This window comes from Heterocephalus glaber, unplaced genomic scaffold, assembly GCF_053883595.1.
Source record: "Heterocephalus glaber isolate CG9 unplaced genomic scaffold, H.glaber_assembly_v1.0 deba00001472, whole genome shotgun sequence".
NCBI classification, from domain to species: Eukaryota; Metazoa; Chordata; class Mammalia; order Rodentia; family Bathyergidae; genus Heterocephalus; species Heterocephalus glaber.
In genome coordinates, this window is record NW_028258315.1 from 50,537,872 (window position 1) to 50,561,685 (window position 23,814).

Here is a 23,814-nt window from a genome sequence, read left to right on the forward strand (position 1 = left end):
TATCTTCTTTCTAGTGAATATGATTATAATCACTTCTGTGATCTCTGATTTTGCCATCTACTAAATGGGATAATATGATCTACATGAGGCTAAAGTTTTATATTCATGGGTCAGATTTTTATTTATTTATATATATCAAAGTGTGTTAACTAGAGAAGATATTCTGATGCTATTCCTACATCATTCATTCACTCACTCAGCAATTCATTCAGTAATTTAGTGCACACTATTCTGTCATAGGGAATGTAAATACCAATAAAACATAGCCCCTGACCTCAAGAAGCTCAAAGTCAAGATCTGACCTGGCCAAATAGTAGTCATTAGGTACATGAGGCTCTTTACATTTAAAAAAATTAAAAGTAAATAAAACTAAAAATTCAGTTCTGTCACTTCACTAGTCATATTTCCAATACTCAAAAGCCATACATAGCTATCAGCCAGCACAGTGGATAGTATAAGAATACAACATTTCTATCACTGCAGAAAGTTCCACAGGCCAGCACTGATCTACAGGGCCAAGAATGTCAAGTCGACAGTCACTTCAACATTCTATAAGTGCCAAGTTGGCAGGCGAAAAGATGTTCTCATGAAGGTGACATCCTTGAAGAACCAGCAGGTTTTGTTTCTTTAGCATGGAAAGGGGAGACAAGTGACCACATGCCAAGGCACAGCACAATCTGGGCCATTCTGAATTCCAGGAGAGCAAGCTACTCCCTGACTGCCATGTGAGTGTATGAAGAAGCAGCAGCAGTAAGAGGTAAGCCTAGGGGAGTGGCTACAATCCAACTCCAAAGACTCGCCAGTCAAATCTGGAGACTGGATTCAATTTGGAAGACACTGGAGTAGAAGACTGATTACTGGATATATTTTATAGAAAGCAAGCCATGCTCACAAAATAGAGCAGTGATGGGAAACTCTGGAGATATAAATGAGAACTCCTCTGGAAAGCTTGTAAAAATGCCGATACTAGAACCCTTATCCCAACTGAATTCAATCCATTTCTGGGTATGGGGCCAAGGCCTCAAGAAATTTTAAAATCCCAAAGTGATTAGGCTGTAGTCAGGGTAGAAAACCAACAGAGATTACCAATGAGATTGAAGTTAAGTTAGAAGGAAGTACAAAAAAGTCTACTGTGCATTCCTACCAAGAAGGGATGGGGACCTCCCCTAACACAGAAAGAGAGATGATGGAGAGGAAAGACTGGTTTTGGTGGACATTTTTAACATAGGATCAATATGAACTGGAAATCAAAATAGAAGCAGTAAGAAAAAACCAGACTAAGGTAACTTCTATGTTGCAGCAATCATAACAAAGATCAAGGATTCTAGAACTTGGATGAAAGAATGTATAATTACATCAGTTTTAATTTTAATTAAGTAATTAATATTTAACAATGGGTCTCACTATGTTGTCCAGACTGGACTCAAACTCCTGGGCTCAAGTGATTCTCTTGCCTCAGCCTCCCAAGTACTGTAGCTGGGATTACATGTGTCCATTAACTTTACCTGGTCACGTAGGTGCATTTTAGATGCACTAAGTTTCTCAAAGTATCTCTTGGAAGGGCTCAGGAGGTCAGAGAAAATACAGGTTGAGTATCCCTTATCCACAATGCTTGCAACCAGAAGTCTTTCAGATTTTGGCTGTTCAGGCTGCAAACTGTTTTGCATTTGGAAATATCTGCATATATATGATGAGATATCTTGAGGATGCGACCTAAGACTAAAAACATGAAAATCATTTATGTTCCATCTATACCTTACATATATAACCTGAAGGTAATTCTACCAAATATTTTTCTTGCACCTGTGTTTTAAGTGTAACCTGTCACATAAAGCCAGGTGTGGAATCATCCATTCATGGCCTCATGTCAGCACTAAGCACTTTCAAGTTTTGAAGCCTTCTGGATTTCAGAGTTTTGGATGAGGGAAGCTCATCCTGTATTAGGCCAAGATTCTGCTAAAGAAGTCAGAACCCCAAGAGCGGGACCTAGAGTGGCTTTTCAGAATCCTTACTACATATTTTCCTTAAAACTTCTACCTCTGGGAACAATTTGCCTGACATCACTACAGGGCACAGAGATCCTGTCCCAGCCACACTGTTCGTTGCCTGCACGGACTTCGACTCTCTGGGCTTCAAATTCTTCCGAGGAACAAAGCTAAACTAGAACTAGATGCTATCAAGTGGCTTCTCTAGTTTGAAGGTTCTACAATACATTCTCTGAAGAGAAATTACACATACGAATAATGATTTCCCCCACTTATACATACAGTATATTACAAAATGTATATTTCTCTGCATTTTAGAATTACTGTCTGAGACTATTATTTCTGACATCTAACTTAGAAGTAAACAAATGTACACAAGTTTTAGAATCTGTCTTCAAGTTAGTCATCAGAGAGACATACTCAACACATAGTTTAATTCTGAACACCAGTGTTGCAGTTATTTTCTTCTGTAATGTTAAAATGAGAGTTGCAAAGTCCACTGCCCATAGGCCTGAGGGTCACAGTAACCAGCAAAGCAATGCAGAGGAGAATGGCAAATCCTAGACCATGGCCCACCCAAGGGGCAGCCACTACACAGGTCCAGGCCACAGATGCCATCTGAGATAGTGGCCCCACCACTGCTCTGACTCTCTCACAAAAGCCAGTAGTCTGAAATTGTTTTAGGTGAAGTCTTTTCTTATTTAAACATTGGGAACAACTCAAATTATTTTCATGTATTCTACAGACCAAACATAACAGGTCTAAACCTGCCAGTTTATGCTGTGCCCTAAAGTATGCCATCCTTCTGGGATTTTTAAACCTTAAAAGCATAAGTCATGTGTGAAACAAGAAAGAAATCCTCTTACACCTCTAAGACAGTCTGACTGGTGGTTTAAGTGTGAGTGTGTATGATCAGTCATCCTAGCACAGCACTTGGTGGCACCTTTATGCTGAGTGCCTAGAAAGATATCTCTTGTAAACGGCATTTGTTCCTATGAAACATCTGTGGGGTTAGAATGGAGAAGAAAAATACTCCATAAATGAATTCTCTGGTATCAAATATCAGGTTCACTTTAATACCTAGTGATAAAAATGTGATGGTTTATATTCTGCTGATAGCAGGTGTATATCTGTCTCGCTGTATGCAAAATAGAAAAAGTGTTTATTTGGCATCAGTATCACTCACCTTTCATTACACCTTTTTTATATGAATTTCTGAACGTCTGGCACACATGAGAAGGATGAGGCCAAGTGTACATGGGCTATGCCATTACTCTCTTCTTCAAAGCATAATGAGATGTGATCTCCTGCTACCAGATCACCTTAACCAGGGATAAAGCACAAAGGAGAGGTACTGACAGAAACAGCAAGTCTGTAAACACAGGAGTTGTACTATACATTCTTCGTGGGGATTCCATCAGAGACAAATACAAGAGAAAACATAACAAGCAGCCCAGACGAATAACAAGAATCAAATAATAATTACAGATGCTCCTTGACTTGTGATAAGGTTTCTTCTCAATAATCCCACTGTAAATTAAGGGTATTATAAATTGGATCTGGGATTGATGGTGGAGGCCTGTAACGGGATGCTGAGGCAGGAAGATCATTAAGTTTAAGGCTAGCCTGGGAAACATAATGAGAGTCAAGAAAGAAGGGGGAGGGGCAAAAAGAAGAAACAAAGTTAAAAATATATTGAATACACCTAACCTACCAAACTCCCAAGATAGCTACACAGAACACCGCAGAGTTGTGAGTGTTCCCCTGAGACCCAGTGGCCAACCCGGCTGTGGCTCACTGCTGTTGCTACCCAGAATCACTTGAGAGGCTCTGACTGCATATCCCCAGCCTGAGAAAAGTCAAAATTTTAAATGTAAGATAAAGCTTTAGTGAATATAGATCAATGTTTAACCATTGTAAAGTCACATAAAACCTGGTGGCCACTTGGATTTCATGCTCATTCTGAAACAACAGTGATGGTAGAACTGAGGATGTTCTTGCTCTCAACATGAAACCTGCAATAGGTTCCTCAAGAAGGGGCCTTTTTTGAAGAACAAAGGAAGAGAGAAATCTGAAGGCAAGTACTTTGGCACATGATTTGGCTCCTCTAAGCAGAATGCAATACCAGCTTCCTCATCTAAATGATTGGCCCTGAGGCAAAGCTTTCTTGTCATGCTCCCTGGTTTACGTCTTAGATGGGAAAAGGTTATCTAAGCGAATATTTAAATTCCACCTGCAGATGAGAGGGAGGGAGGCAAACAAAGGAAGCAGGAGGTAGGAGACATGGGCTGTGATGGATTGCTTGGTACATGAAATCCAAATCTTCAGGAAGGGGAGAAAACAGATAAGAAACCAAATTATAATGGAAATAAGAGCAGAAGAAGGCAGTGGAGATCAATGTTGAATGTGTATCAGGCATAACACTACACCGTTCCTATCCCATTTAACAGCTGAGGAACCTAAGGCCCAGCAAGGTAACAAGACCCAAGTCAGACAGCTAATAAATGGTAAATCATTTTCAATTCTAGAATCCAAAATCTCAGTCACCATGAGAATGTATCTTGCAAAACTTGAGACCACTGAGCAATACTGAACAAAAGGACGTAAAAGATGAGTCCACACGTAAGAGAAGAAAGGAGGTCTTCAGAACTGCTTGTGAAGAAACACGTTCGAGGGGTACTTGGATGGATCACTGAAGGAAAAGTCTGAGCTGAGGGAAGTGAAGGCCTTGCTATTCTCCTCACAGTCCTGAATCAGACTGCCTTGTTAGAACACACAACTCTCCTGCTCTCAGTTAAGTTAGCCAGCTGGAACAGAATCAGACTGGGTTCACATATCCACCCACAAATCATGAAATCTGCCCACCCATCAATTTCCCAGAACAAATTATCAACAGCGTCAATGACCTGCTAGAAAAGAGTTTAATTCTATCACGTGTAAGTGTGTATGTGTGCACCTGTGTGTTTACTGATGACAAATTATATCTGAATCTCAAAGTACCTCTAATCTAACTCTCACTCTTTTACTAATTATAACTAGCTCTTTCAAAATCAGGCACACATGTCTATATTTTTATTACCCAGATGTGGGAACACTTTTGTAAATCAGAAAGTCCTTCCAAGATAATGCCCCAACTTTTTCATACATGACAGCAGACCATACCAACACTTCAAATAGGGTCTTGGACAGCACCAGAAAGTTTGTTCACTCTCATTACAGAGGTTTGAAATAATTCTTCACGGGTAAGATAAGTATTGTTCAAGACACGCATAAGCAGAGATGATTGTGGTTGCTAACATCCTTGCATTTAAGGAAGCATATGAATCTATCTGGTAAACCCAGGAGCCTCCCCCTGAAGTACAGCATTTGGGGGTCTAGATTGCATTTGGTACCAAGAGAGAACTCTGCCACCTTTCCACTAGAAAACTGGCAGGTCCTGCCATCAAAGTGGTACTGCTTGCTTCTCCCAACCTACTTTTCATAGGTGACATCTGCTAGGGCACATGGGAGCAACATAGAGGGCTTCAAATAACAAGCTGGCTGACTTCTCTGGGCATGCATCCTAATATATCTCTGCCCATGTGGCAGAATTCTGGCTGAGCCCTGTCTTCAATACATCCTCACACTTAGCAGTGAAGGTGTGAAAAGAGGAAAGGGACAACACTTGTCTAGTGCTAATCATGGTGGCTTCCATATTGGCTCAAAGAATCTGATGGTGGTGGAATGGACAGAATGGCTTCAGTTGGTCCTCCATATAGTGCACTCATGACTGACTGGGTTTCTGGGCCAATGTACAGCTGTCTCATCACCTGGAACATAAGCTGATCAGTTGTAATGGCTACCAAAAATGGAATGAAAGCCCCCCTCCCCATACACCGAGGTGGCCTTTAACAAAGTCTAGAAACTTTGTAGCATTCAATGTCATAACAAAGAGTGTCCCCAGGGTATCTGGGAACAGGATGCTTAAAAAATAAGAAAAAGGGTATTACCCAAAAACTCTGGGGAAAGAATTAACATTTGTAGGTAGATGACATGAGAATACCAATGATGATCATCTGATCATAGTTTGAGGGCTACTACTTAAATTCATGTAGTACAGTACAAGGAGATGTCTCTGCATAATTTTAATACCATGTACTACCGGAGGAAGTAGCAATATATGCATTCCAAAACAGTATATATATAATCAAAGGCATATTTTAACATTTGATATTGGAATAAGATGATTTTTACTACCATTTAAGTGTTCATTTGACATAATAAGAGTCCTTTTTAAAAAAAATACATAAAGTTATACACACTCTTATAATATAAAAAAAATCTTGCCCTCCTCTTCCTTGTGAAGCACAAAGTGTCACTTCTTAGGCTAGAGTAAATTCAACATAAAGTGCTATGGGACTTGTTCTCAAACTGTCAAATTACTTTATACTCTTTCTTTTTTAGGCAAGTTTTATTAGTTATAAGGCTGCAATAATCTCATTTTCTTTCCAGGACATTTCTATTGTCTTGTGACTTTAATCATGTCAAAATAAACAAGTCATTAAACACATAATATTATACAATAACTCACTTTTTTATTTTTTATATATTTTTTTGTAGTAAGGGGTTTAGAATCCAGTGCCTTCTCCATGCTGGGCAAGCCCTGTAGCACAGAGATACAGGCCCAGTCCTCATTTTTGCACTTTTATGAAACTTTTCATTAAAAAGTTTAAGGTCAAGAAAGATCATCTTCAAAAGATGATAGTCCCCAGAATTAGGAAAGAATGAATACTAACCCTATGAAAACACAAATATAAAGAAGTGAAAGTTACAGGCTCAAAAAAAATATCCTATTTTGCTGCATTTAGTTGAACCCACAAAACCCAGAAAGGGAGGAAAATGGTAAACAATCTGTGAACAAAGCAATAGCTTAAAAAAAATTGCATTAAATGCTGTCCCAAAAGCATTATTTGCTAGGCAATTAAAATATGAATGCCCAGTAAATGGTAGATTGGTTCAGTAAAGTATTTTATATTCATACAATAGTGGAATATTATGTAGCCATTGAAAATGAGACTTCAGGAGAATACTTAGTGACATGGAAAAAATGTTCCTGACTGACCATCATGGAAAACTCGCATTACAAAAAAAAGGCAGAGGCATAGTTTTTGAATATTGCTACATACCTCCAAAAAAAAAGTACAACTAGAGAGCAAAACCAAAACCCACGGAAAAATTTACCATCAAATCAGGTAAGCAGGTTTCTTTGCAAACACTACAACACACCCACACATGGGAAAGCTAACACTGTCCCCAGGTCATACAGTACTTAGGAAAACAGTACTATATAGGTGAGAAGAGGCAGAGGGCCGTGAGAGGGCAACTGAGAGATCAGAGAAGGAAAGCCCTCAAGATTACCACTGAAGACTAAACAGAAAGTATGGTGAGTCAATTCAAAACAGTAGCTGCAGTTGTGCATGACAGTGTATACCCACAGTACCAGCTACCCAGGAAGATGAGGCAGGAGGATCCCAAGTTCAAGGCCAGCCTGGGCAACTTGGTAAGACCCTGCCTCAAAATAAAAATCACTGGAGATGTAGTTCAGTAGCAAAATGCTTGCATAGCACACACAAGGATCTGGGTTCTATCCTGAGTACAGCAAACAAAACAAGACAAAACCTAGCAGCAGAACCAAGAAGGCTGGGAGTTGCTCACTGCAATAAAGGGCCAGTGCAGAGAGCTCATCTGAAGAATGAGGGGTAGAGTGTCCTGGTGCACATGAACCCTCACAACTGTGTTGCTTGGTCTCTACTGTAACACAAGACTCTACCATGAAAAAATGCCAGAAATAGAATCACAATTGAAAAAGACGGAGAAAAATCAAGAAATGGAACAGATGGACTTAAAAAGTAGTGAATAGAGTCCAAATATTTTAAAAAGCAAGTCAGTAGTCATCCAATAGTAGAAAACAGCCCAGATGAGAGATTTTTATGAAGCTGGCTATATAAATCAAATTGCCTTTCTATGGTTCAGAAAATTATTTTCACATAAATATGAGCAATAAAAAACTTCTGAAGTCCAGGCTATACAAAGTTATAAGAAAACATAAAAGAAGAAACAGAATAACATCCTATAGAAAATGCAAGTATATACCAGAAAAGCATGCCATTACATGTCAATAACCTATTTCAAAATGAGCTAAAAGACATTTAAAATATGATATACAGCCTGGAAAAATACCATAAATCAGAAATGGATTAACTTAGAAGTGAAGGAGAAAAAAGTGATTCTGAAAAAAAAAATAGTTTAAGAAATAAGGAATAGAAATTCTAGGACAGAACAAGGTGATATAAGAAATAATGACTTAAAAGAACTAGAAGGTTAAATGAGAAAAACTTTTAAAATAAAAAAGAAATGAAGACAGGATCAGGGATTTAGCTCAGTAGTTTCGCCACCTGCTGTGCAAGCACCAAGGACCCAAGTTCGATCCCCAGTACCAAATAAATAAATAAATAAATAAGAAATGAAGTCAAAGATATAAGGGACTTAAGGGAAAAAGCATCAAATACTTAAAAGGGTAAAGAAGATCCAACATATATAAAATAGGAATCTGAGGATGAAATCAAAGGGAAGGAGTTATCCAAATGCTTAAAACCATAATTCTGATAAACTTTTCTGAAATATATTGTAAAAAATATGAAATTATATATTGAATGAGGAACTGGCAAGTTAAACATATCTATCCAAAATGACCACTACTAACACATACTTTAGTAAACTTACTAGACTTAAGGCTTATGCCAGAGGAAAATGGGGTAATATATAAGATACCCAAATAAAAATATGTAAACCAACAATTTCATTCAGCAAAAAACATGGTTTTAAGAATAAAGAGCACAGGGTCAGGGATTTAGCTCAGTGGTTCTGCTGCCTGCCTTGCAAGCACAAGGACCCTAGTTCAATCCCTGGTACCGAAAAAAAAAAAAAAAGTTTAAGAATAAAGAGCACAACAAACTTCTTAAAATTCAATAATGTAGTAGGAAATACCAATAGCATTCCTCAGAGAACTAAAGAAAACAATCCTAAAATTCATATGGAAGTGAAGAGACCCAAAGCAGCAAAAGCAATCCTGGGTAACAAGAAATAAGTGGGAAGCATTATAATTCCAGATTTGCAGCTATATTACAAAGCTATAATGATAAACACAGCATGGTACTGGCACAAAAACAGATATATGAATCAATGGAATACAACAGAGGATGCAGGAACGTCAGGCACATTCAGCTATTTGATCTTTGACAAAGGGGTCAAAAACACACATTGGAGGAAAAATAGCCTCTTTAGTAAATGATGCTGGAAAACTGGCTAACCACCTGCAGGAGACCCACATATCTCACCCTGTACTAAACTAAAATTGAAATGGATCAAAGATCTAAACATCAAAACAATCCGTTGGAAGATGAAGTAGGTGAAATTCTTGAAGACAAGGCAAGGACTTTCTGAACAGAACCCCAGTTGTAAAACAAATAGTATGAAGAATCAACACATGGGATCATATCAAATTAAAAAACTTCTAGGGGCCAAGGATTTAGCTCAGTGGTTTCGCTGCCTGCTGCGCAAGCGCAAGGACCCGAGTTTGATCCCTGGTACAAAAAAAAAAAGCTTCTGCACAATACATAACCAACAGAGTGAATAGACAATTTAAGAATGGGAAAAAATTGCCCGGTTATTTCTCAGAGAGAGGACTAATATCTAGAATAAAGAACTCAGAAAAATTAAAGTCCCTAAAATAAAAGACCTAATCAAAAGATGGATAATTGAAATGAATAGACACTTCTCTCAGAAGATGAAGTACAAATGACCAAGAAGTACATGAAAAAATGTTCAACATCCCAGGCCATCAGAGAGATGCAAATTAAAACATCATTTATAGTTCATCTGCTTCCAGAAAGAAAGGCGATAATCAAGAAATCAAATAATAACGAATGCTGGAGAGGCTTCAGGGAAAAAGAAGCCCTTCTACATTGTTGGTGGGAATATAAGCTAGTGCAATCAGTATGGAGATTCTTCAAAAAACTAAAACTACAATTTCCATATGACCTAGTTATTTCTCTTCTGGGTGTCTTCCTGAAAGAGTTAAAGGCATCATATTACAGTGATACATGCATATCTATGTTTACAGCAGTATAATTCATAATATTTAAATCTTGAAAGCCATCTATATGTCCATCAGCAGATGAATGTATAAAGAAAATGAAAATGTATTGTTTATGAAGGGAGTACTAGTCTGCCATAAAGAAGAATAAACTTGGGTCATTGCTAGGAAAATGAATGCACCTTGAGACCACAATGTTAAGTGAAATAACTCAGACATATAAGCTTAAATATCACATAATGTCTCTTATATGAGAAACCTGAAGTATAAGTGAAGAGCAAAATAAAAGATATTAAGAAGTAGGGAGACAGATTTTGTAAGATCAAGGGATGAAAGGAGGCAAGAAGGTGGGAAGAGAAAGGGGATGAAAAAAAGAATTAAGATGTGTTTTGTACATGTCCCAACTCCCCACAAGGAGTAAAATCATCATGTGATGCAAACATATACTAAAAAAAATTTAAAATAAAAATAAGAATTCGTGGACAAAAAATCACAAGAGACATCAACATGAAGACTGGTATTGGGCATTGAATATATTGACCTATATTACAAGTAAAAGAGGATATTATAGTACAAGTGAGCATATGCTCTTAAAAGGCAGGTATAATACAACCATTAAAAAACAATGGAAGCATTCTCAGAGCTGAGGCAGGAGAATAACCAAGTTCAAGCCCAGCCTGGGCAATTTATCAACTTAGAGCCTGCCTCAAAGTAATATAAATATATATATATAATATGATATTATGTATTATATATATAAACAGTTGGGGATGTAACTCTGTGCAAAAAGCCAGAGTTCAATTCCCAGTACTGCAAAAAAGAAAACACATTAAAATTATGGTGCAAGACATGGTGGCACATGCCTGTAGTTCCAGCCCTTGGGAGACTGAGACAGGAGGATCATTTGAGCACAGTAGTTGGAGACCAACCTGGGCAACATGCAAGACCCCATCTTAACAAAAGCAAAAAGAATATACAGGGATTAAGTTTGGTGATCTTTTACAAAATATTTAAGTCTTCTTGGTAATCATAACTGATGGTGATAGTATTGGTATTGTTAGTCTAAGACTACAATATATATAAGGTGGATAAATAAATAGGAGCAATTACGGGATATTCCAATTCAATTTTTCCCTTTTTCTAGAGAACCAGAATTGTCAGCATAGAATAAATAAGATAAAGATACAATGTAAGATAAGAGGTTAAAAAGAAGTCCTGTAACCCTGAATATGAATTGGCATTATATGGCTGAATTCGAGGGGCCTAGATACAATAACAATGCAGTACCAATAAGTATTATTAGTATAATCGTTTTGAAATACAAAGAATCCACTAAAAGAAACTCAAGTTTCTAAGACAAATAGCTGATTTCATTTCTCAGCTAAGAAATACATACATGCCTAGCCTGCATGAGGCCATTGGTTCCACCCTCGCACCAGAAAACAATACTAAATAAATGGAAAAAAAAAAGATGAGTCTGAAGCATCCTGTCATGGCTGTGAGCCTTAAAGATGCTACCAAACACCTGTGAGTTCACATCAGAAAGAAGAGCAAAGTTCCACTAATCAAAGACAACATCATCTTCAATAAAAGACAAGACAGTCAAAGGATTAAAACCTAGACATGTTTAAAGTCATGGTTCATAAAGATATTAAAATTTAATGGTTACTTTCCAAGCATGACAACGAGCCAAATGATCATTTTGAAAATTGGTAAACAGAGGGAAAGAATCCAGCATGTGTCCTATACTTCCGAAATGAACAGCACCACTGAGTAAACAAAGAGTAGACAAAGACTAAAATTATAAAAGCATCCAGGGCACTAAGCAGTGCAATTAGAATACCATCCTTTTGCGTCTAAAACACAACCATCATACACACAACCACTAGAGTCTCGCTAAAGGGATGGATCATACTTGAGCCTCTGGATCCTGGGGCTGACAGAGAAGCAGAGGGCAGAGGAAGATGCTGAACTGAAGAGATAATCAGGGAAATCTAGACTTGAAACTCTACAGTCCAAGTGGCCAGTGTTCTCCAAAGGGTAGTATTTGAAAAAGAAAGGAATTGATAAGAAACTTGAAGTTTAAGAAACTTAAAAAACATAATGAGTTTAAAAAGTGGACAGTACTAAGTGATGGTGCCTAGAAACAAACATATAGGTGATAAACCAGAAAATAAAGGGAAGTGATTACTATAAACACAAGTTACTTTTAGAAAGGCTGGTGAGTGGAACAGAATATGTGAGGGTTTCCAGGTGGCTGGCTGATAGGCTCAGAAAAAGATATTAAGCTCTTCTTCCCTGTAGATTGATAACTGATCATTTCAATTATCATTAAACATTTATTAGACATCAGGAGCAGATAAGGCTATAGCAAAATACAGCAGCAGAATCCCTGCCAAATGGACACTCCAAAAAGGCATTAAGATATGAACCCAATTATACAAAGGAAGGCAAGAAAGCTCTCCTGACACCACATGGCACATTCAGAGGTCAAATTCCTCATCCCTGGGCACTACTGCTGCACGGTAAGCATTCAGGAGGAGTTTCCTCTGAAAAGATTTGAAGGAGGTATATGAAAAGGAGAGAGGAAAGTCTGGTCAATGGAGTCACAAAACATTTCTAAGCAAGGTAAATGACATAAGAGAAACAGGAGGCTAGACAGTTACACAGATCAAAGTAAGAGCTACAAAAGTATGTGTTACATAAAGAGCAGAGGGACTACAAAGGAGTAATTTAGAGGTCAAGACAGAGAATCTCAGGGAATGTATGGATACAAAAGCAAAGGTGTCCACTAATCCTCTTCAATTGTTAGCAAGACAAGGGTTATTGCCATAGAAGTGGATAATTATGAAGGAAGCATTTTGAACAAACTAGAGCAAAGACAAAGAAATATCTTTAAATCTGAAATATCCTTCCAATCAAAAGTCTTTAATTATCCAGGAAGAATGTTAATTTTTCACAATAATATCATAGACACTAAAATATAATGAAAAAATAAGACTATAGAACCTATGCTCTGGTGCAGTAAGAGGGCATTATCAAAGATGTGTTACCAGTTGCTATGAGAATCAGTAACTCCAAATCACACTTCTGGTTATCATATAAGGTACTACACAACAAGGAGCACACAAGCTTTGAGTTAAGATGAAAGATGCCTATCTCAAACAGGATGCTAGAACAAGTTAAGGGCACAAAAGAGAAAAACAAAAATCAACTGAGTCTAATCTCCTCTGCCCCCAATCTGATCTGAGCCTTTCTATCCCAGAATGTCCATTCTATGTTTACTTGTGCTTGGCTATGATCCAAATATTCTGTTCAGCTCTCTTTTACATTTTATTCTATCAAGAAAGATTTGGCAACTGAAATCTATTATGATGTCAAAAGGTAGCTGACAACATAAAAACGTATCCCGCTGAGTTGATGCCGCACACGACTAAATTTACAACAACACGAGTATCATAAAAATTATAAGAACTGCAAATTAACCACTGGTTTCTAGTTCGCTGACATAAATAATGGTAAGGACCTGGATAACTTCCAAACATCTTTACCACTGTTTAATTTGTCAAAATCTATCAAGAATATTTCAACCACAAACCTGTCCTCTAAGGTACATTATCATTCTCACGCTCAAATTAGCATCGGTGGCAACCAAGGAAGACTGCATAATTACTGAGACTCCTTGAGGATTCTCCTCTCCCTGTTGCAATTCCTCACTGTGTCAGTGTCTCACTCTTTCTTAAGTACCATTCTTGCTCTCAATTAGTTATTTAAGATCATTTAAAAATTTGGCTCTAATTTTGTGAGATGTCTCTCTGCTTTCAAAATTAGTCCCTCATTACGGTGTAAAGGTTCCTACTGGGCTCAAATTAACAAGATTTTTCTGTTTACTTCATATTTGTGAACAAGGAATACTGCTAGCAGTATGGTGCTAGAGTAGTTAGCTGACAGCTGTTGGGAAACCCAGCAGGCAAGGAGGTCACACACTGAAATAAAATGATAAAGACAAGACAAGTTAAGATGCAGAACTATATGGCTTCCTCCACCAATAATCAATTTGTCATCCACACAGATGATGAAAAAAAAAGAAAATGGCTTTAACATGTATGCAGAATGTCTTCTGAAAAATCATATTCTATTCAGAGGATTGAAATTGGGACTAAACTATTTTATTACTAATTGATAAACACTCAAATATGGCTAAGGATAATAAAATGACTGAAAAAATATTTGATATCAAAGATAAATGCCTCCTTAAAAATCCTTCAGTGAGGAACAATCTTTCTGCATCTGTATATGTGCATATAAACCCCTATCCCCACCCCATTTTCTTACTGACATATGTCTACAACAAATTTACAACACTGCTGCAGAGAAAAAACTTAAATGTCTGGCCACAATATTGATTGCAAAAATAATCCGTCAGTAGTACCCGTGCCTAAGTAGAAGTCATACATGCATTTGTGCAGAATCTAAGCAGGTCTAACTCTTTGATTAGTCATAATACAGTGAATGTAGGGAGATGTTCGATAGATGCTAAGTAAATCTAGCATAACTCTACTTGTACCCAAATTGGTTTATTTCACATTTCTGTATTTTGGGGGAAAAGCAATTTCTGTATGACAGATGCACCTGGAGTTTGCCATGTGGTCTACACACAGAAAGGGCTGTAGAGTCACAGAGTTAGCAATGATGAGAAAATTGCATTTTATTCTTATTTGCTAAAAAATAAAAAAGCATATTTTCCCCATGGAACATGTTTGTATTGAGCTAGTCCATATCTCTACAGAGTAAGTGGATAGTACAGATGAAACACTGATCTGGTAGATCAAAGCCCCTAATCATCTGGCACTAAAGATAATGCAGATTTGGCCTCAATCAGACCCTACCAGCTGCCTACAATAAAATATTTAATAGATAGATAGATAGATAGATAGATAGATAGATAGATAGATAGAAAGTGAGTACACTGGCTAAAGAAAACATCAATCTGTCATTTCTCTTTACCTATTTAAATATGCACTAAATGTTCTTGGAGAGCTGCCCTATTATATTATTATCCTTTTTATCAGTGTGATGTAATATTTAAATCTTAAAACTAGGTGAAGGCCTGAGAGTGGGCGACATACAGGACTGCTTCCCTTTGTTTTTACAGGAACACTTCCGTGACATGACCAAAGTCCCAAAAATCATGAAACAAAAACTGGCGGAACTGGTGAGAGAAGTAAACAATTTAACAATAGAAGTTAGAGATTTCGATATCCCATTATCTAGGATAAACAGAACTAGGTAGATGAATGAGGAAAGAGAAGACATGAACCACACTATGAATCAACTAGACCTAGCAGATGCCCATAGAAAACTCCACCTTGGGCTGGGAATTTAGCTCAGTGGTTTCGCCGCCTGCTGCGCAAGTGCAAGGACCCGAGTTCGATCTCCGGTACCCACCCCCCCCCCCAAAAAAAGAAAGAAAACTCCACCTAACAACAACAGTGACAATGACAAAAATCACACTCTTCGCAAGGACATTCTCCAGGACAGACAGGCTGGGCCTTAAAATACACCCCAGTGAATGTAAAACCTCATTTTCCAATTATAATGGAATAAAATTAGAAATCAATAACAAAAAGAAAGGTGGGCAATTCACAAATGTGTGGAAATTAAGCAACATACTTCTAAAAAGTCAAACTGCCAAACAAGAAATCACAAAGAGAATAGAAAATAGTTTGAGATGAACAAAAATGAAGACATACCAAAATTTATGAGACAAAGGTAAAGCAGTTCTCAGAGGGAAATTTATAGCTGTAAAAATATATACAAAAAGAAAGATCTCCAATAAGTCTTATTTGGACTTAAGTCAAGCAGTTAACAAATACAACAATATACTATATACCGTGATTTCTCTAGTCATAAGACAGAACAACTTATACAATAATCTTTTTTACTCAGTGAAGACATGAGTTTCTGGATGTATTATATACAAAGCCCTAAATTTATTCAAGGAAGCTTCTGATAAAATGTGTTTATCTTCTTAATTTTTTTTAAATGGAGAAATTAAGATCACATAAGTTAGAGTAAGAGAAAGCTTTAAAACACATTTTCTAAATTTCAAGCCCGTGGTTTTTCTGCTGTACAAATAGCTACCCTTGGAATGTAAGTTTTTCATGACATCATATTTACGGACTACAAGTCACTAAATCTTTGGTTAATATTACCATACTTCTTTCCAGATGTCTACATCCATTTTCATGCACACTTAGGAATTACATCCACTGGAAAACTCAGCAAAATTGTCAGAACACCTCTCTTCTCAATAAGGCATCTATTAGGGTCTTTGGTAACAAGATAAATGATCATCACTGCCTCTACCAAGATCAGGGTGGGTAACCTGGAGGTGGTGGCACGAACACAGCAGGTGGGACAAAGTGAGAAAAATGGATGAATCTTGATTCCTAAAACAATGAAGTTAGGGCAGACCACGTGACACTGTCTGAGAGAACTGAAACTCTGTCTAGAAAGATAAGGAAACTGAGCCCATTATTTTATTGGTCAAGTACACTAAAGCATACAAAGCCATAAAAAAATTTAGATTTTAAATACAAACAGATCTTGATCCAAGCCTAAAATATGCATTTAAAATTTTTCAATTTTGAAATTCTATAATTATAGACTATAGAAAGCTTCAAAAATAGTATAAGTCTCCCATATCCCTCACCCTGCTTCCCCCAAGGATGATATACAGCTGTCTACAACACCAGTACCAGGAACTAGGCAGTGGTACATCACTGTTAACTAAATGACACACCATCCTTACTCACTTTCATTTACTGTTACTGTAACCCCAAGCAATGCAAGGTAGCAAACATCTCAAAGCCTCCATTCATTCAACTATATCATGAAGGTGGTAAGTGTTGCTGCTCTGTGTTCTTTGTAGAGATCCAATATGATGGTGCTGGAATATGGCTTACAATAGTAGCTGTCACACAGTAAGGCCTTGATAAATGGGCATATTATAATTATTAAACAAGACTTCCGGGATTCCCAGTTTTGCTCTGACACTCTCCCTGAGGACCATGACTGGTACAGAGATGGCATCTGCCACCTTTTACAGTTTGACTAACCCCAAAGGACCAAAAAACCCTTAAAAAAACCCATTGTCTATGTTAAGAATTGAAAGGAAATTTAACTCAAAATTCCTTTTCTTGTGCACATGTATTGATTTTTTGTGTGTTAATAGTGCTGTCAACTGTGAAATTGTTCAGGTATAACTGACAGTGCTGCTGAGGCCTCTGAAGGAAAAGGAGTAGAAAACTGAAATAGCCAACATGTACCATGTACGGGTAAACTCACACTTTGGGTGGCTTTCCTTCCTTTCTGGGAGGGGACCAGGTTAGTTTGTTATTGTTTCCTGATAAAAGCGTGTACATCTTAATTCAATTTTTGAATCAAACAGAATGAATACAAGCCTGGATCCACCCTGGGACTAAATCTACTCATGTCAAAACTCAAGGAAAGTAGGGCTCTTAAGGAGCTAAACTCTTTAACAGCTCTGCCTCTGTTTGGATGCACTTTTTCACATGCAAGAAAGAACTACACGTACAAAAATAGTCCCAGGCATAAACAGGCTCTCCAATCTGGAAACTCTCTCTCACACACACCTGTGGTCCTTGCTCCCAATTGTTTGTGTGAGCCCCTCCCAGACCCTTCTGCCTATGACAGCAGACAAATGCCATTATCCAGAATGCTCCAGGGCCTCACCTGCTTCACAGCCACATTTTAAGGACACAATTAACTGATAATAAGGAAAGAGGAATGTTGTTGGGCTTCCCACCTGCAGCTCTGAAACATTCATACTTTGAGAATGAGTGAATGAGAAATCTTAATTTAAGGAATGTTTTTGAGATCTTTTTTTCTCTATTCTTTTTTTCTTTTTGCAAATTAGCTCCATTTTCAAAACCTGCCACCCACAAACAATCTGAAACACTAAAGTGTCTGCTCTGTTTCTATCAACAGACATTATTTGGAATTAGTTAAAAGGACAAATAATATGTCAACCAATCAACTAAACAGCTAAAGTAGACATCTTCAGTTCATTTTAACTCTCAGACCTCTCTCTCTTCCATTCTCCTACAGTCAGAACAGAAAGAGTCACATTTAGGGAGCTTCTGCTTTATTTTCAGGTAAGTGCAACCATCTCACACCAGGTGATCTCCAAGGACATGACTTAGTGCTAACGCCACAGGAAAATAATTTAACCAACACAAGACTTGATCTATCTTTTACCATATACGTCAGTTAACTGATCTCCCTCCAAGGCTCAAGAATTATTTGTGACTAGATCAAGTAAAAGACTTAAGGATATGGAAATGGTTTACATTTTATTTTATAAAATATACCAAAATGATGAAAGCCTGGTTTTGTAACTGCATTAAAGACAAGACGCCTTTTGCTTTGTGTCCAGATCTAACTCCCTTCTTCTCAACATGAACATATGCTTCCCTTAAAATTACTTCTTTTTTTCCTATCCTGGTGTTATGCAAGATCCTTGCTTATTTTGGCGACTGAAACAAAATAAGAAGAGCCACCCAGAGTTCTCCATTCCAAAGGAAGGAGTTTCCCAAGAAAAGCAAAGTTGGGCTGTTGTATTTCCTCTTGGCCCAGTTGTCCAGAATGTGGCATTCTCCAGCATGGAAATTCAGTGCAGAACAGCACAGAATGGCGAGCTGGTCCTCAAACGTCGTATTAAACCATGAATAACAAGAGTGGGCACGGACTCTCTAGGAGCTCATGATCACTCAGAACTCATAAAAAAGAAAAACTGCTGAAAAGCACAGGTAAGGGAGTTAGGCAACTTTATATGCAGTAAGAAAAGGTATTTTTCAAACATAAACTATGAGAAAAGGAGATTCCCTTTATTTCAAAGAGTGCCCAGGGGAAACTAGAGTCCCTGATGGTAAGGGAAAATTTTTATGATGCAAATCAAGCCATGGGCCTAGGTGATCGCTTCAAAAATTAAGGAGGGGCTAGCATTCCTATGCAAGAAAAACAAAGAAAGTCTTGCATATGGAATATTGGTTTCAATGAGAGGTGACCGCCAAAAACAGTCTAAGAATTAAGCACTCACATAATAGATCACTGTGAGCAAGCCTCTCCCGCAGATGTTGGAGTTGGTGATCTAAGCCTCACACTTGGAAAAGTTGTGTGACTGGAGCCATGATATATAAAGTAAGACCTAAGCGCCAACGTTTTGATTTAGCCAAGCAAACGTGGCTGTTTTTGTTGGGTGGAAGAGCTGTTCTTTTCACTGAGCAAGGAATTACGGTAAACATCTGCTCACCATGACCACAGAAGAGGTGGTTGTTTTCATCCAAGGTCATTTTAAAGGAATAAATTCAATTAATAAAACCACACAGTAATAGTATCCAACCCTCCAATAAGTCTGCTAGCTTCTATCCACAGACCTATTCATTAAGGGAGCACTTAACCTAGAAAGTTTTGCCACATTGCCACTGAGTGCTCTTTGGGACCACTGATGTGGTGAAAGGATTTTCAGTCTTAAAGGATGCTTGAAGCTCCAACCACACATCACTTATCTCATTCCTTAGGCAGTTATTTCAAAAGGTGTTTTCTTACCCTCTTAAAACATATGTGTAGGTTGTGTATGTATGTCTTATTTAGGTAACTAATGCCTCATTTAAAAAAATTGTGGGAGCCGGGGGTATAGTTTTTTGGGAGAGCAGTTGTTTAGCATGTGGGATGCCCTGAGTACAATCTTATCTCAAGAAAGAAAGAAGACAGAGATAGAGACAGACAGACACAGACAGGGATGGAGGGACACAGTAACAGTATTCAACCTTCTAATAAGTCACACATAAACATCCTAGCCAACAGGTCTATGTTAAACTGCCTCTCTGAAAATGACCATGAGAATTAATATAACGCTGAGTATTTAGAGCTTTTCATAATTACTTATGTGGTTCTTTAGGAAAAGCAACAAGCTAGCAGGACAAAGTATCAAGCTGACTGTCATTCAGATTTGCTAAATTAGAGCCCCCAAGCCTCACTTTCTTTGAACAACAAGCTATAAACCCCTCCAATATGAGTCATCTATGATTATTATTAAATGTTCTTAATTAAGAGAAAATGATTAAATTCATAAAACCCTGAGTTCTGATTCTGACTTAAGCATATTTTTCCAACTACTTTCAATATCAGAATAGTCTCCTAGGTTTAGAAAGCCAGTTTTGGGGGAACTAGCTGCTACCACTAAGACTAAACAACTAAGGTTTACTATTTCTGGCCTACACTCAGGTCAGTACCAGCAATCAACAAGACACTAAGTTCTGTGGAACACTTCTCTTTGATTTCTCATGGAAGCAGAACACAGTAATTCATGAAGGCCAGACTTTGGTAAACTTATGGAACGGATAAATGTTAGGTTCATCCACTCCATGTACTCCAATTCTGTAACAGATAGAATCCCAGTGGTGATACAGCTCTAGGAGTAGCTTAAGTACTTGGATGCGGGGCTATTAGTGTTCAAATCTTTCCACCAATTAGTCTTCAACACCAACTTGTTAAACACCTCTGAAGCGCTGGTTACTGTGTGTGTCACATGTGTACACCTGCATGTGAATTTGTGTACATGTAGGCTTGTGGATACCTGTATGTGACAGAGGAGGGAGAGGTAAGGTATGACATTTTGAAGGTTACTGATACCAGACAGAATCTTGAGGGGTAATTATACAAACTTCAGGATTCACTGAACCTGGAAAATTACCTTTGTGTTTACTTGTCTGCTCACCTTCTGGAATATGTCACATGCTAAGAAAGGACAGAAGGGAAGCAGAAATGGAGAGGGAGTAAGCAAGCAGCTTTTAGATAGCCCAAATGCCCTTACCTTAAAGGATGATAAACCATTAAACAAGAAAGAGAAGGGACTACAGAGGCCCAATGGTATATAATAACCATCAATGCCTTTAGCTGTGAAAGAGAGTCAGCCTTAATGTAACCCACTAACTCCCCCACCACAGCCAAGATTCATTTCAAGTGACTCCAATATCAGAGGCCACTGTGGTCAGAAGTGGAATATAACCATGTGCCACTACACTAAATTAGGCTTAAATAAAAATGCAATTCATCCATCATATTTGTATAACAGAGGGATTAAATCAGCTATAATTTTCAAGCCTGAAAATTCCAAGCTTTTAAGTATATTCTTAATGAAAGATAATGTAATGAATGTCACAATAAAAAAATAACTTGGTTGAAGAAAATAATTCTTTATCCTTTTTAAATTTTCCTTGTGAAATGCATCATTTTAATGTAATGCATTTCAACATACTCATCCACAATTGTAAATTTGTTTTGATAAAATGAAGAGCCTTTTAATCCAAATTGCACAGCGATGCTTCTACACTGATCTGTTATAACTTAGTAATCAGAGTTAACAGACTGCCTAATTAACCAAGTCCTCATTTGCCAAGATCCAAATATGGGCTGAATTGCGGGCCAAGGAGAAAATATGATGGACATGAAAATTATTAATTCAGAGAAGCATTAAAAGCATGTGGAGTTAAAGTTCTTTCCGAAATCTCACCATTTTTAATAGCCTCAATTTTTATAATATAAGGAACATGTGAAAATAGAAAATATATTCCATCCATGGCATATGGAAAAACATTTTTAAATCAATTAGTTAAACGGACAAAACTGTATTAATTCTTAAGCCACTGACAATCAGTGAGTTAAAAATAACAGATGCCCTCTGATAATAAGGAGTAATTTCTATAGGAGATGCCAGCAGCACCATGGTCAGTATTCCACATGGTCAATATGTTTATTATCCACCTTAACCATAATCCTTTAGAAGGTACTATTCTTATCCTCAGATACAAGATGAGAAAACTAAGGGGCAGTATATTGTGGTGTATCCAGTAATGTATACATAGACAACATCTAATCTTTTCAAAAATATTTGGGAAATGATATTAAGAATTCTGTATTTTAATGCACCAAAAATTTTCCCATAGAGGGTTTATCCATTTGGTTTATTATGTACTCACTAGAAGACGTGGTTTATCTGTATACAAATCTTTCATCAGCAGCTTATTATTCCCATCACTGTATGGGTCACATGACCTAAAAGACATATACATTTTATGGGACTAAAATAGTTTATAAGCCAATATTCCTAGGTAATTCAAATCCAAATTCAAATACAGGTTCAATCCTAGAGAAAAGGCTACCAATAGGACATTTTCCTCCTGGGTACTGGGTGATTCCTATTAATCTGAGTTTCCAGCTAAGTCTCACTGCTTTGTAAGGCCTTCCAATCCCTCTCCTGTAACTCTCTTCCCATCACATGGGGACAGTCCATCAGGTTCTCCTAGCTTCTCCAGCACCATAGCAAGACTGATCTTTCTATCAACCTCGTGTGTCTTAGGTATGGTGAAATGAAGTCTTGTGCTTGGGACCTCAATGAGCGACGACAAAGGGATGGGTGGTCAGAAGAATGAAGAAGAAGGCAGACAGTGGTGAACCTCTGGAGACAGAGGTAGGGTAGTATTTCTGAGGCACAGCCATTTTCAAGACAGGGAAAGTAACTAGGGATGTCCAAGCATTCAGACAATTGCATGAGGGACACCTATGGATAACATGCAGTCATATTTAAAATCCCTTCTGCCCTCAAATTCTTTATCTCTAGGATGCACCAAGTACAGCACCTGCCATCATGCCTAGAAACAGTCTGCCTTCCCAGAATTCTGTTCCCTTCTCCTGATACCAACATCCTTCCACCTACTTTCCCCTGCTTGTGAAGGGCAAACACCATCCACAGCTGTGCAGATGGGCACATGACCTGCCCTGGGCCAAGAGGACCATCACACTTCCCCCAGCCAGCCCTGCTCCAGCACAAGAGGTGTTTCGCCAACAGGCACACTGAACATGCAAAGCCAATCACAGAAGAAGACTCAATTTCTGTGACACTGAAATTTCTTCCTACTGAGATGGCTACAAAAACAGATTCTCCAATGGTTATCATGCCACAATCCTGGCAACGCCTCCATGAATGAATCCAGCATAGAGCACATTATATCCAAGAGATCAGGATTGAGAATTAATGGCACAATCTGAACCCCTGATCCAGATGTTCCTGAAGCTCATTTTACCATCAGAGTTTTTAACATCGTGAGCAGGTTCAATTCTCCTGTAGGCTGACTGTATTCTCTCAGGCATAATCAGAAACTTAACAAATGGTGGGCTCAGTAATTTGAAGTGGTCTGCTCTTTCGGTTTACAAGGATGTTATGGTTTATATCTAGATGTCCCCCCAAGCCTCACAGCAAACATCCAGGCAGGCCTCGCCTTTCCCGGGATTCACAGGCAACGGGATGCTGGGAAGAGGGCGGGAGGTTGATCCTGGCTGTCAAGGGTCCCAGGCAAACAGCTTTCAAGCCTCAAATTACATGGATCTGCCTCCCCTTTGGGGAGTTATTATTGTAGTTTTTTTGAAATATTTGGAGACGGGGTGTTATATATTTTCAGAGATGCAAAAAAAGCTGGGTGTTAGCTATTCTGCAGGCTGTCATGAGCTTAACAAAAGTGTTTCCCACCTTGTTTGCTTACCCTGACTAAAACTCACTGGATTTTATATTTTTCTTTCTTAAAAAGGCTATCTGCAACCAAATTTGATGCC

The 23,814-nt window shown here is 38.0% G+C and overlaps 1 protein-coding gene across 5 annotated transcripts in view; it reads right to left on the reverse strand.

The window, feature by feature from the left end:
- Positions 1-23,814, reverse strand: part of Foxp1 (forkhead box P1) — a 471,410-nt gene that overhangs the window by 340,827 nt on the left and 106,769 nt on the right. Inside the window, exon 1 of one of the 5 annotated variants that reach the window (XM_087181340.1) lies at positions 22,185-22,260. The exons of 3 other annotated variants lie outside the window; for them this stretch is intronic. The gene's annotated coding sequence lies outside the window, so the exon portion shown is untranslated. Of the gene's footprint in view, positions 1-1,505; positions 1,748-22,184; positions 22,261-23,814 lie in introns of those variants that run through there. One more of the 5 variants, XM_087181339.1, reaches the window with a different exon arrangement.